The sequence below is a fragment of the Tupaia chinensis genome, unplaced genomic scaffold, assembly GCF_000334495.1.
Source record: "Tupaia chinensis unplaced genomic scaffold, TupChi_1.0 Scaffold145257_1, whole genome shotgun sequence".
In the NCBI taxonomy this organism is placed as follows: domain Eukaryota; kingdom Metazoa; phylum Chordata; class Mammalia; order Scandentia; family Tupaiidae; genus Tupaia; species Tupaia belangeri.
This window is the reverse complement of record NW_006205117.1, coordinates 1,141,558-1,157,446: the sequence shown is the minus strand read 5'-3', so window position 1 is coordinate 1,157,446 and position 15,889 is coordinate 1,141,558.

The following is a 15,889-nucleotide window of genomic DNA, read 5'->3' as shown; positions in this document are numbered from 1 at the left end:
ATTATCACAAAACTACCAGGTACAAAGAATATTGTGCTGAAGGTAGAAGAAACAAAAATACTCACAATGGTATCTATGAAGGTAAAGAAGAAAGATCAAAAAATGAAGAAAATAGAACTAACCTGGAAACTGCTATCCAGATTTTAATACATTATAGAAACATAAAGAAAAAAATATCAAGGGCTAGAATAACGATTGATGCTGCAATGTATTCGCAGTACTTACTTACTAAAAAACAATTTTTTAAACTGGTTCTCTCTGCCTCTTTCATCTTCCTTTCTTTCATTTTTTCAATACCAGAAAGTATATGTGCTTGTGAGAGAGAGAGAAAAAAAAACACCCCTAATGGGCCGATGGTCACACCACAATGTTTGTTCCTCTGTTTCTCCATTCTGTCAAAAATTTTGGCATATGTTTTCAAGCTGCCAGGGTTGGGATTTGAATCACAGTTGGCTTTGTGAGATCCAGCTTTCTATGCACAGTACTTACTGCTGTGCTATAGATCCAGCCCTGAAAAACAATTTTAAACTTATAACTGTGATTATGTATAAGGTCTGAAGGAAAAGAAAAAATCATTAGGAAGAAGGCATCCTTTTACATTTTAACCAATGCAGACTGTTGTTAAACAGTGAAATCAATGCTGAATTTGGATCAAGAAGAAAGTGATTCACATCCTAGCGCTGACAAAAAACAGATGTGTTATGTTATTATGGATAAGTCATCCTCTGAGCGTTCATTTCCTCATCTAAAATGAGAGTTATAAATGAGGCATAGACTGCTATTATCTATTGATATCAATCGTGTCTTTCAAAATCATAATTTTTAGCAGGCAAATATGTTGTCTTAAAGATTGCACTTTCTATTTTCCCCTGTAGATATATGTGACTATATGATTAAGTTAGGAATACAATTAGAAATGTCAAGTAGCAGATATAAGGAAACGTCTTTGAAAGGTAATGGATAAGAGCCCATTGTTGCCTTTATTTTTTTTTTCCCCATCCTGCTTTCTGAAATGTGGATACAATGGTTAGAGAGGCCTAGATGTGCTCTCTCTCTCTCTCTCTTTGTTAGTTTTGGCCATAGGGTGTGTGCACTCACCAGAGAGTCGGAGAAGGAAAGTGAGAAATCACCCCCAAAGGTTGCCCATGCCACAATTCCTTCTCTTCCATTCTTCTTTTGGGAAATTTGGGCATACATGCACACACTTCTGACATGATTTTCAAGAGCCAGATCTGAGACTCAGACTATCATAGACCATGTGGGAATCTAGCAGCTTAACCACCATGCCACCTGCTGGCTCCCAGCTACTCTGACAAAGAACTCAGGCCCATACCTTCAGGATGACAGAACGGTGTACTGAAGAAGCCAAATTTCTTGAGATCTTGGTGAAGCCAAGCCTGTGTATCAGCTTTCGGGGTTTTTTGTAACAGATAATAGATTTCTATCTATTTTATTAAATTCTGGTATTCATAGCTGATCCTAATCCTGATAATATGCTTACTTTATAATTTATTAGAAGTCTTACAATATTGAGTACAAACACTATCAAAATTCTGATATGTAACAGGAACATAAGTCATCATAGCAGATTGAACACACCTGTATTAAACACAAGTTAACATGAATTTAGATAATCAGCAATAGTCCCGGACTGGTAGTGTAGTCTTTACCAAACTGAATTGCTCTATTAGGATCCAAGTGGCCAACCTCTGTTCAGATCCCCTAGTCTTTTTGAAAACCTGCAGGGTGTCTGCATGCTGCCCGAGATCCTGAAGAACTGAAGGGCTGAGGAAGAGGAATTGTGACATGCTGAGACTCTGTTTAGATTGCTTCTCTCTCTTTTGTGCATCCATTCTTTATTATGAATAAAGTAAAATAAACTTAAAAAGTAGATTATCTTCAATATAAAGCTCACTGGCTGGTCAAATCTAAATTTTTTTAAAAAAATTTATGTATTTATCATTATCATTATTATTATTTTTTAATTGGTTGTGCACACACCAGTGAGAGGCAAGAGACAGAGGGGATGAGAAAGTAAGCCACCATGTCTAGCACTCAAACCATGGTCGGCCATGTGAAAATCCAGCACCTCAACCATCACACCATGTGCTGACCCCCTAAATTTTTTAAAAAGTTTTTTTAACACTACTTGTAATGGGACCAGCAGATGGTATAATGGTTACATTACTGTACTCCCATGTAGTGGACCACAGTTTGAGTCAGTTCTGGACTTGATGACTTAAAACTCATGCCTGGGGACCAGCAGATGGCGTAATGGCTATGTTGCTGGATTCCCATGTAGTCGACCACTGTTTGCATCCTGGACCCAGTGGCTTAAACTCACACTGGGAGTGTGTGTGTGTGTGTGTGTGTGTGTGTGTGTGTGTGCCCAAGATCCCAAGAGAATGGAGAAGAAGGGATTGCGGCTTGGCCATTTCCACTGGGGGGGCTTTCAAAACTTCTCCAAAAAAAAAAAAAGACTGCTTGAAATTTTGAAGAAAGTGTAACAAAAGAAGTAGAGAAAAAATGAAGGGAAGAGATGAGATAACTTACAAAGAGGTCAGCTGTCATCTCCTTTATACAACTTTCTTTATTCACCTAGATAGAACTAACATCCTTTGCTTTTGTGCCCACCAAATATTTAAACCCCAAATCATATTTTACTATCCCATTTTGCAACTCTGTGACCATGTCATTCTTAGAGAGCAATATGAAACACCTCCTCTGTCCCAGACAGCTGTATCTTATTCTCATAGGCAGGGCTCACTGTGTATGTAGATACCTCTGTTCTCCACTTAGGACCTGGCAAAATTCTCAAAAGCATGAATTAAGTACATTTACAAACAAATTTCTTTAATTGTAATGCTAACCCAGATGAAGTATATGGTCAAGGAACTTCATTGGGCATGTATTAAGTACTTAGTAAAATAGTAAAAGCTTTTGATTGGGTGCTTGATGGATTAATTATTACATATATATATATATATCCCAATAAGAAAGCACTGGAGTGCAGAACACTGTGCTTTTAAATCTGCTTTACTGTTCTGTGATTGCAATCTCACTATCTTTTGTCGTCAAACCCCTTTCATCTAATCTGTAGTTCACAACTATCCCTGCTTCTCCATTCCTATTGATAGTGTACAAGGCTGTCCTCATGACTCTAGTTTCAGTCTTCTAGATCTGTTTCTTCTAGTTTTTGTTCGCTTTATACATATCGTGGAATGAACTTTCAGACGTGCAAGTATACTAACTCTCCTTCTTTCCTGAAATGTATTGGATGATTTCTTTTAGAAAACATTACTGGTGGCATATACTCTCTCCTTTCTTACTAAAGGAAAAATTCTTTTGTTGAGCCATTATGAGTCAGCAATGTGCTAAGAGGAAATGAGTCCCAGTTCTTCTCCAGGGAATTAATTCACAAGCTATTCAAGTCATTAGTTAGTATATTAGATTTGGCTGCATATAACAGATAACTAAAAAAAAAAAAATAGTGACTTAAATAAAATAGAATGCCATTTGTTTTTCATGGTAATTTCCAAGAGTTGGAAGTTTGGAACAAGCATGTCAGCTCTTTGTTTAGAAAATCTTCAAAAACTCAAACTCCTCCTATCTTGAGCTTTCCTTGGAGGGTTCCATCTTTAAAGTCATTTTGTGGCCTTAAATGTTTACTCAAGTTTAAACTTTTGCACTGACATTAAGTCGTCAGAAAGATGAAGGGACAGGAAGAAGGATGAAGAAGCATTCCCATTATTTTTAAAGAAAGGTTTCTTGAACCTTCTACTTAATTTGTTTTATATAACCTCCTCATTGACTAGAATAAGTCATAGGATAAAAAGTTATTGCAAAGAAAGTTTGGAAAACATATTTTTTATTCTAGGTTATAATGTACTTAGCCAAAAGTGAAGATCTTTCATTGGAAAGATGAGCAAAAAGGTAAGGAAAGATTGAAAGAAACACCAACATTCTTTATTACTTATGGTAACAGCACTCTCTTTTGCCAAATAGTAGTTTGGAGTATGTATCCCAGTTCCATCAGTGAGACCTATGAAGTATGACAAAAGCTTCTGGAAAAGAACTTCACCTTTTTTTTTTTTAGACAGATTTTTCCTATAGGGCCCGAGTGCTCTCTCTAGAGAGAGAGAGAGAAACAGACAGACAGAAAACAAAAAAGTACCTCCCCAAGGGGCATGGCCAAGCCAAAATCCCTTCTCCTCCATTCTCTTCTCAGAATTTTGGGTACATGGGCACACATGCCTTGCGTGAGTTTTAAGCCATCGGGTCCAGGACACGAACCACAGTTGACCATGTGGGAGTTCAGCGACATAACCATTACATCATCTGCTGGTCCCAAGAACTTCACTTTTGATTGAAAAAGAGAGAAAGAGAGAGAGAGGAGAGAGATGCTTAGTTATATCCCCTTTTCTTGTCTTTTTGATGCGAAGTCTGGTGGATAAAAGTCAGACTACACCCAATAATGGAAAGCTTAGAGAAGCAGTGAGAAATTAACCATAGACAATTCTGAGCACTACTGAATTTTTGAATCTGCTTCATAGCCACCTGCACGCAGTCCTCTTAGCAGGTGTATACAAATAAGCACCAATGTTGCTTAGGTCATCTTTATTGACTATTTCATTACTTGCTGCTGAAGGACTGAAATTGTTACACTCCTTATTGGGAGAATAAAATCCAAACAGTTTATCTATTTCTCTATTGATTGGGAATAATTTTACATATACTTATTAAAGATGTTAAGACATTAGGACACTGGAAAAGATTTTCCTTTTGGGAATATAACATTATATATTTGATGAGAAAAATGTATGGGGAACAAACTCAACTCCATTGACACAGTAGATAAAATACTTTATGATCTGTTTGCTACTTGTATTTCAATCTAAATTTTCTTTCATTCTCCTCTTTCCTTTCCATATGTAGTATGATAGGTCTTATTTTCTTTGTACATTATGCTGGGTCATGTCTTTACACATTGGTCTTCAACCTAGTCTGCATGCCAAACACTTATTGCTGTTCTAAGAGATCACTTATTTTTTTACGGAATTATTTATTTAATTTTAGTTATTGTTATTATTTTAAAATTTGCTATAGGGCACATGGTTCTCACCAGCGAGAGACATAGAGAGAGATGGGGAAAGTGAGAGAGCAAGCTGGCAAATCTGGGTCTTGAACTGTGGTCAACCAGCACCTTAACCATTGTACAACCTGCTGACCCCAAAGTCAGTTATTTTTAATTCACTTTCCTCAGGTGGAGTTTGATCACTTGCATGTATCGAGAACCAGACTATAGTTAAGTTAAACAAATAGGGATTTGTTTTTCTCACATGATAAGAAGTTAGATGTAAGTAGTTCATGGTCAGACTATCTATTCATGGAAGTAGTCAACAATGAAAACACTTCTAGAGCCCTAATCCATTCTATTCATTCCATCTTGTGAAAGGGTTTAGTTCACAATGTCTCAGGATAACTCTACTTTCAGATATTGAATCTGCATACTAGGGTGGGAAAAAGTGAAATAAAAGGAAAGATAGGTGAGCCTGCCTATAGTTTCAAAAATATAACCTCTCTCCAACTAGTAGATTTCTGTCTACATTCTCATCAACCAGAACGAGTAGCCAGAGAACTTGGAAGAAGAACATATTACTAACCTAGTAAGTTTAGGATTCTTTAAGAAAGAATAGAAAAGAAAATGACTTCTGCATATATAAGCAGAGTTATCTACCTATGTATCCACTGCACATTTTATCTTCATTACAGCATTAGACATAAAAGGTTGTTTGGGTCTATATGTGACTCTCCATGGAACTATTTCTCAAAAGCAATGTTTTAGTCAGAGCCCAGAAAGAAAAGAGCATATGATAAAAGGGGCCCATGAAGCAAGTATAAAGAAGAAACTGTTGACAAAGATGTGGACAGGAAAATGGGAGTTAATCAGAGATGGTGAGTCACCTGGGATTAAGAACAGAGGGTGGCAGTTATTATCCCTGTGCTTCAAGGGACAAGAAAATCAGCTTCTAACAAAACCAGTGAGAGCTGAGACAGAAGGATCTGTAGAACTGGTCAGGGATTCAGCCCCAGCCAATTTGCTGCCTGTGACATAAGGGTCAGAGAGAGTAAACACCCTCACCTCTCCTCTTATTTCTGGCAGTACCTCCCATTGGGCAAACCAACAGGAAATCAGAGAATGAACGTAACCCAGTTGATCCAGTCCTTAGAGGTCAGTCTCTTAGAGCTCATAACAAGTGAAGAGGGGCAGAGATGAATTTTGATGTGCATAGAAAAACCAGACAGGTTATTCTGGATCATTTCCATGGTCCAGAATCTAGTACAGTGCCTGGAATATTGTAAATTCTCTGTAAGTGCTATAAGTACTATTGACTACATTAAGAAGAAATACTTTGTCATTGACATGTGTCTTGACCAAGAATTTATACAACTTTAAATATGAGTTGAGAGATGAGGTTTGGCCCTTAACAAGCAAAGACTTGTGGAGTATTCCAAATCACCAAATAGCTTTGAGGTTGAATGTGTTCACATGATTCTATGTTCAAGGAATGAACTAAGCAAAACTTGTGAAGCTCATACTCTCTCAGAAACAAAGAGATCTTTCTCTGGTAGGCAGTCTTCAAGGAAAATCATGATAAATACTTTTAGTGCAGGATTGCCAAACCCACACGAGTTCATAGCTGGGTGGCACTAGATGTTCTCTCTCCTTTATCCATGTTTGCAAAATTCTTTGGAGAAATCGTATATTTCCTGTTGGTTGCTTCAGTAAGAATGCCAAGTGAATGATTGCCCTTTTCATCTTTTAGGATTTTGGCAATTTCAGCTACCAAGGGTGTACTTCTAAAATGTTCTGTGAGTAGCTATTTGAGATTGAGGTGAATTGAGGGAGAGAATAATGGACCTTTTTAAATATAAAACTAAGGACCGTTGTGAATGACTACAGATTTTGCAACACAGGGAAAACCAATTTGGTTGAAATCAAGTTTTGATGAATTCCCCAAATTGTGGTACCAAAGTCCAGGTTTCAGTCAGGTAAGAGGAGAAGGAAAAAAGAAATCTGCCTTCTTTCTGAGATGGACTAGAAAGATGACATAGCTGAGTATTTATGAAATTGCATGCTATAAGGCATGGAGCAGAGACCGACATGAAACCCTTTTTCCCCCTCCCTAATAAAATCTCTTAAATCTGCCTTTCTGAGAAATGTGTTTGGTGCAAGTAGATCCTCCCAGAGGGATGCAAAGAAGTCTTGGGTACTGGGCACTGCAGACGTTCAACCAGCGTAGACATGTGAGATACAAACGTTTTTCTGAACAGGATATGAAGGCTTTGCTGTATATTCATTCTTCAGCCATGAGGTAAAGAGATTCACACCTGACTAGTTTTCTGAAACTTTAAACCAAGAGCTATGGTCCAAATTCTGACTTAGAAGTCTGAGAGAGCTTCTTTAGTATAATATAGGGTTATGGATAATTAAGATGTGTTTTGGTGACTTCTTTTTCTTTTTCTTTTTTTTTAAGACTTATTTTATTTAACTTTATGTATTTATTTTAATTTTAGAGGGAGAGAGGGATTTTAATTTGACCAGAGAAAGACAGACACAGAGAGAGAAGGAAAGTAAGGAAGCAAGCCACCAGGTCCAGGATTCGAACTGTGGTCAGTCATGTGGGAGTCCAGTGCCCTCAACCACCAGGCCACTTGCCAGCCCATGGTGACTTATTTTTCAATGCTCTGGTTATAGCTCAGTGTGGTTATGACAACATGGGGAGCACCCAGCCTTCATAGCCACAAGAGAGCAGAATTAGGGACCAGCAGTTAGAGTAATGGCTATGTCGGTGGACTCCCATGTAGTCGACCGCGGTTCGAGTTCCAGACCCGGCAGCTTAAAACTCACGCCAGGTGCATGTGCATGCATGCACATGATCTCCAGCAGAGAAAGGAGGGGAAGGGACTGTGGCATGGCCATCCCCTCTTGGGGGAGGTGATTTCCTACTTTCTGTCTGTCTCTCTCTGTCTGGCGAGCGCACGCGCCCTATAGCAAAAACCTCTCAAAAAAAAAAAAAAAAGGAAAAAGAAAAAAAAAAAGGGAGAGAGCAGAATTAGTGCCCAATTGCATATTTGAATGAGAGTCCTATTTCTCAAAAAAAAACCCACCACATACAAAATATCCTACATCTTTCTGAGATTTTTGAATATGAAACACACTAAATGTGACATGTAAAACTAAAAAAAAAATACTTAATACAGTCTTTTATGTACATGCATTATAATTTCTCTTACATATATATGTTTTACTTCTGTTATTACCAAATTAATTCCATAAAAATAGTATAGGGAAATATGTTTATTTTAAAACTGATGTAATATGTTGATATTGTGACTGTATATCACTATTTGTGAAACAGTAGAATGCTTCTAACGATGATGTTATATTCCTTGAATTTTAAAAAAACAAAATGCCCCAAAGGTTTATTTTTTAAATATAGAACATCACAAGTAAGAAAAACATATCCATTAGCTTTTACTGGTGTCTACTAACCATTCCTCTGCAGCTGTTCATAAAATTTGAGAGTCCAAGTAATGGGTTCAGGTTCAGATTTTCAAAGGAGAAATATATTCTTCCTATTAAGTGCCGAGGTATATAGTAAATTACTTATCAATTTCTAGAAGAATCAGTCAGGATTCCAAACAAAAAGAAAGTGTCTTTAACAAAGATCTAGGGTAAAAGGAGGTCTTTACCTTGTACATTAAACTGCTAGGTTATGTCATCCTTTAAAACATGTGCAGAAAACTGCTACATTGGTCTCTAGACAAAGCAGACAGAATTCAAGAAATAAGAGTCTACATAAGAAAGGGCTATGTTTCAGCATAAAGGCGGGTGTGTTCAATTAATTGGTTTTGTTTAATGTAGATCTTTTGTTTAATGTGACTGAAGGGGATAGATGTGACTAACGTAGCACAAGTTAAAAGACTATCTTAGCCTCTTGAAATTTAACTCAAAACAAGAGGTATTTATGTTAATTCCTTTGAGGGTGTTATGTTTGAATACATTTTTTCACCACAATTAACCTGTTATTATTTAGGAAATTGTGTTTTTTCAATGAATGTTGTTTCATTTCATAAAGTTTAAATGTCTCAATATAATAAACACATGATACCCTATGACAGGTTTTCTTTCTTTCTTTCTTTTTTCTTTTTGAGAATCTGGTTCTCTTTGGAATACTTCCCAGGATCTTCTAGAAAACATATTTTTTGCATCTAGGAACTTCTCTAAAAATTAAACAGTTGTAAATATAAAATATATATCACATGCTAGTTCATTGTTTTTATGTCAGGAAAGTTATTTAATCGAGGGCTCTGCTGATTATTTAGTTTATTGCTTTATATCAACATAAGTTCTGAACACTTATTAATGGAAAATAGATCCAAGTGGATGACCCTTTTAATATTTTGCAGCTCAAATCTGGTGTACAGGCACCAGAGCCAAAGATACAAATCTGCTAATTTTAACAGGTCTACCACTGTTTCTGTCTCAATTGGACAAGTTGGTTGAGGCTAGTAACTTCTTACTTTCCATCTAGAAGTCAATCCAACAACATCCTTATCTTATATTTGGCATTCTGTCTTTCAATCTCTATTTTCCTAACTAGCAATGGGAGTAAAAACTTTCACATAAGTATATGAATCCATGTGACTCTCCCTGAGGTAAGAGCACTGAATGAAGTCAAGTTCACCAAACTCAAAAGTCAGAATAATTTAGATTGAGGTGGGACATTCATGCCTAGACAAGTGTAAGAGAATAATAATAATAAAAAATGGTAGTGTTGGGGGAGTCTATTTTCCTAACTAGCAATGGGAGTAAAAACTTTCACATAAGTATATGAATCCATGTGACTCTCCCTGAGGTAAGAGCACTGAATGAAGTCAAGTTCACCAAACTCAAAAGTCAGAATAATTTAGATTGAGGTGGGACATTCATGCCTAGACAAGTGTAAGAGAATAATAATAATAAAAAATGGCAGTGTTGGGGGAGCAGCCAGTGGCATGATAGTTAAGATAGCTGGATCCTACATGGCCAACTTCATGGTTTGAGTCCATCTTAAAAAAAATATGCTAGTGTGTGTGTACATACCCAAAGCCCAAGAGGAGAAAGAAAAGATTGTAGTGTGGCCATACCCCCGGAAGATGATTTGTCATTTTTTCTCTCCTTCTCTCCTCTCCTTCCTAGTGAATGCATGAATATCCTATAGAAAAGAGTGAGAGAGAAACAATTTGCTGCACTCAGTACAACACAGAACACTTCACCTCTAGTTGCCAAAATGTGTGTGGACTTCTTCCAATCAACAATTGGTTCTCCAGGGGATACCAATGGGGTGACCTGTAATTCAATTTAGTTCTAACTTAAGAGAATCTCACATCCCACAGATTAGAGCTCAGTCCCACCAGACTGTTTTTTCCTCCAGAAGCCAGTTGCAAGTCCCAACTGGACTTCTGACCAAGTGACTATAAATTAAGGGTTCCCACATCTCTTCTTTGGGTTTGGTTAATTTGCTAAAACAACTCACAGAACTTAGATTTTCTTATTCAAACTGGTACTAAAATGTAAAGCCAATAGTCTAACAATAATTTTGCCAGAACACAGAAGTTATATACTTGTTATATACACAGAAAGTTGTATACTGTAACAGTAGAGAAAAAATTGTATCAACAAAAATTAGGAGTGGAAGGAGAAAAGAAGTTTATGTAAATGATTTCTTCTTATTTTAAATAATCATGATGTGGGTGTCAAGTGACAGGCCAATTAATAAAAGGTCACATATATTTACTTATTTATTTTAATTATTTTATTTAAGTTTATTTATTTATTTATTTATTTATTTATTTGTTTATTTATTTTTTTAATTTGACCAGAGAGTGTGACAGACATAGTGAAAGAGAGACAGAGAGGGAAAGTAAGAAAGCAAGCTGCCAGGTCAGGGACTCGAACTGAAGTTGGCCATCTGGGATTCCAATATCTTAAACCACCATGCCACCTGCCAGCCCCAATATCACATATATTTAAAATCACAAATCTAAAAATTAAGAAAGAGTGCAATTGATTAAAATTAAGTGGTGGAGGAGAGAAAAAGGAATGAGAAAGAAAATTGCACACAGTAAAATTGATAGAAACTAAGTAAGTAAGTGAATAAATGGCCGACTACAGTGAAGTATGTTGTCATATCAAAAGAGGGCTAAATTTGCTTAAAAGACAAAATGATTTCAGATTAGATGACATTAAAACCCAACTTTATATTTTATACAAGAACCACACCTAAAACAAATGAGTCATAAAGACTGAAAATAAAAGAATGGATAAACATATAACAGGCCAGTGAAACAAAAGCAAACAAGAGTTGTAATCTTGATATGTAGCAAATTGTACTTAGGACCCAAGACATTAAATAAAAATGGGATACTGTAATGTTAGTAGTTTTATGGGACCAGCAGTTAGCGTAATGGCTATGCCACTGGACTCCCATGTAGTCGACTGTGGTGCAAGTCCCTGACCCGGTGACTTAAAGTCATGCCAGGCGTCACATGTGCTTGTGTGCCCAAGATCCCGAGAGGAGAAAGGAGGAGAAGGGATTGTGGCATGGCCATCCCCCCAGGGGATGATTTCTTGCTTTCTGTCTCTGATTGTCTTTCTGGTGAGCGCACACACCCTATAGCAAAAACAAAACAAAACAAAACAAAACAAAACAAACAAAAAAACCCTCAAAAAATAGTTATAAATAACTGGACATCAAAAGTAACATTGATATTTACAGATTAAAAAAGGTAGAACAGAGTAAAAAAAATGTATTTTCTTATGTTAGGAAATATAAGAACAGTAGAAGAGATCTTTAGTGGGAGATTTTAATTACTATTTCATAATTCAGGACAACGGATCAGAAGGAAATGATTTAGGACACCTAAGTAACCCCATACTCATACCCATGCACACACACACACACACACACCCCTACTAAAAATAAAATGTTTTGTATTTCCAGGTGTCTCTTTAATAGTAACAAACTAAAAACCATAAATCAGGCCAGGTGGAATAGTGGTTTAGGTGCAGGACTCCCAATTGGCTGACCTCAGTTCAAGTCTTGGACCCAGCAACTTGAAACTCACACCAGGCAAGTGTGTGCTTGCCCAAAATCCCAAAAGGAAAATGGAGAACGGATTGCAATGTGGTCATCCACTCTGAGGGTGGGGAGGGTGATTTTTCACTCTCTGTCTCTGTCTTTCTCTGTCTCTCCCCTAACTTTACATTTTAGTACCAGTTTGAATAAGAAAATCTAAGTTCTGTGAGTTGTTTTAGCAAATTAACCAAACCCAAAGAAGAGATGTGGGAACCCTTAATTTATAGTCACTTGGTCAGAAGTCCAGTTGGGACTTGCAACTGGCTTCTGGAGGAAAAAACAGTCTGGTGGGACTGAGCTCTAATCTGTGGGATGTGAGATTCTCTTTTGTGCCCTAAAGCAAAAATCCACCACCCTCCAAAAAAAAGAAGCAGTAAAAAAAGTAAACATCTCACTCAAGGCATTAAGTAATAATAATAACATGAGATTAAAATTAATTTTAGATGAAGAAATTAATTATTTAGAAAGAATAAGTAATATTAATATATATATATATATAAAATCACTTATATTTGTTAAAAATATCAAATGGATGCAAACATGTCATAAAAGAAACAATAAGGGGGAACAACTATAAGAAAATAAAAAGAATATAATCAATTCAAATCTATATAAATCTATGTAGATAGTCCTTTAAATAAATATGATTTACTAAATTGATTCCACAAGAGAGAAATAGCTCTAAACTCTCCCATTGCCATACATTTAGAAACTTATCAGAGTCCCAAATCAGTAAGACATGATGTCTGGGTAAACAGTAAATTAACCTAACCATAACTGAATAGATAATTCCAGTGTTAATTCAAAAGTTCTAGAGCATAGAAAATGAAAGAAAACTTCCAAATGAATTTTAAGTTTTAGGTGTCTCATTAATATAGATGCATTAACAAGATTAAAAAAGGTTACATAAATAGAAACCTCCAATTTAAACTGTTTTATAAACATCGATACAAAGTGTTAGCAAAGATAATACACCAGTTCTGTGCACAGTCATGATGAGCTGACCAAGCGAAGCTGAGTCCCACGTGGCAGGTGCAGTTCTAATCACAGGCCTGGTCAGCCTGCAACACACTGGATACACCCAAAGGGCCCAAGATCTGACTGGCTAGAGGACCAGAGGAAGGGAAAGGGGCATGATATGACCAGATCCCATGGAGAGTGCTGGACTCTCTCTCTGATGTGTGATGTGTGAGCATGTGCGTGCAGGCACAGACACACACACACCCATAAAACAAAGAGAGTGTAGCAATACATCTTCCTATACATAGAATCTCTAGAAGGATATATGTATATATATATATATTTTTAAAGAGGTTTTTGCTATAGGGTGGTACACTTGCCAGAGAGACAGAGAGAGAAAGAGAGACAGAATATGAAAAATCATCCCCCCAGGGGGATGGCCGTGCTGCAATACTTCCTACTCCATTCTTCTCTTGGGATCTTGGGCATGCATGCACACATGCCTGGCACGAGTTTAAGCCACTGGGTCTGGGATTTGAACAACAGTCAACTACATGGGAGTCCAGTGATATAGCCATTATGGAAACTGCTGGTCCTGAGAAGGATATATTTTCTGTGAGGAGAACTGGGTGGCTAGGAGATACTGGTGAATTTATACTTCATGAACTTCAAATCAAGTGAATGAATTATGTATTGCATCATTGAAAAAAAAAATTTATCACCAAAGGGCACACACACTTGTAGAGAGAGAGGGAGAGAAAGCAGTCCCAATGGGGAATGATTACACTACAATTCCCCTTCCTAGATTTCTCTACCCCTTCAGGATTCTGAGCTCACATGTATATGTGTTTGGCATGTGTTTTCAAGCCACTGGGGCTGAAATTTGAACCCTGGTTGGCCATGTGGAATCTGGCTCCCACTGCACAGCACTTAACCATTGTGCTATGAGGGCTGGGCCAATAATTAATTTTTTAAAAATTTTCCCTCAAAAAAAAGAGGGGATTATAATCAAGCTTGTATTTTTTCAAAATTCGTATGCATTAGCATAGAAAGTTTCCCACAACTATTTTTTTCTGATAAAAATTGATGAGATAAGTCCTATATTTGGTATAAATATTGACTGGCTCAGTTGACTTAAGAAATGTTCTATTCTAGTTTCTGAATTATTGCCCTCAATTTGCAGATGAAAAAAAGAAGTAAACAGAAAACCACAAAGCTAAGAGCAGGACATATATCTTTCCTTCAGTGCCATTATCATCATTCTGATTCCCACTTAACGCATGAAACCTGAGCAAGTTTCTTGGCACTCTCCTTAAAAAAAAATTGTGGTTATTTTCTTCTTTAAATTGGAATAATAAAAAAATCCCTTGGATTAAAACAAATTAATAGAAATTTATCTCTTTACATAAAAAATAGAGATATGAGAAAGTATCATAGGCACCCACAATGGGGTCTTCACAGCATGATCCACCCCCTGCTCCAGCTAGCCCAATCATAGGCATTTATATATGTTCATTGTATACAGGGGAGTCTCTAGAAGGCAAATGGGGGACCATCTCATGTGAGTCCAATCATGTTACCACTAGGCCACCATCTGGCCCACAGGGGTTTTAAACAAGATTCAGTTACATGATATATATAAAATGGCTAACAGTATCTCTTCATTTTGTAATGGATCTTATCTGCTTATGTAGATAAAGAAGAGTCAGCTTTGGGTCCTGCTGCCGTGAATATGCTGCTAAGATGCTGGGCTGTATATGTAGGAACCATGTGGGAAGCCCAGACTTGACTCTAGTTCCAATGTAAAGGAAGGACGAGGTGGTGTGTGCCTGTAATTCCAGCAACTCATGAGGCTAAGATCAGAGGTCCAGGGCCAGGAACTTAAGGCTGATCTGGGTAATACAGGAAGACCCTGTCCAAAATAAACAAATAAACAAACAAGGAAATGAGAGAGAATCAGCTTTTGTATTGGGATATTGAGTTTTTAGAAAGATTTATTTGACAAATACTTATTAGATACCTGCTATGTAGTAGGCACTATCTTAGGCCCTGAGGATACAGCTATGAATAAAGCAGGAAAGATGTCACAAAATGTAATTCCTTCCGATAAGCACTATCAATCAAGCTTATTATTCTAAAACTTCTACAGTTTTGGACAGCATAGCATGAAGAAGCACCTCCTCTATTTCGCCAGCCACCTCAGTCATCCTCAAAGAGAAGGGATCAAGGGTCATGGTTCAAATCCCAGTGGTCTACCTGTTTCTTCAGATGCTGGAGTGTCAATTGCCAAGCTTTCTAAGTAGATGACACTCCGGCTCTACTTGCCCTGACAGCCAATCTCTGGTTTGCAACTTTAATTTCCCAAGCACATACTTCAAGAACAAATACTTCTCTACCACAAAGTAAATCTCATTTCAAATTATAACATGTGGGGAACCCGCAGTTAGCGTAATGGCTATGTCGCTGGACTCCCACGTAGTCGACCGTGGTTCGCGTCCCGGACCCGGTGGCTTAAAACTCACGCCGGGCGCGTGTGCGTACGTGCCCAAGATCCCGAGAGGAGAATGGAGGAAAAGGGATTGCGGCGTGACCACGTGACCACCCCCCCTGGGGGGTGATTTCTCGCTTTCTGTCTCTATGTCTCTCTCTGTCTGTCTGGCGAGCGCACGCACCCTATAGCGGAAAAAAAAAAAAAAAACTCAAAAAAAAAAATAACATTAGAAAACAGAAATGAAATATACAGC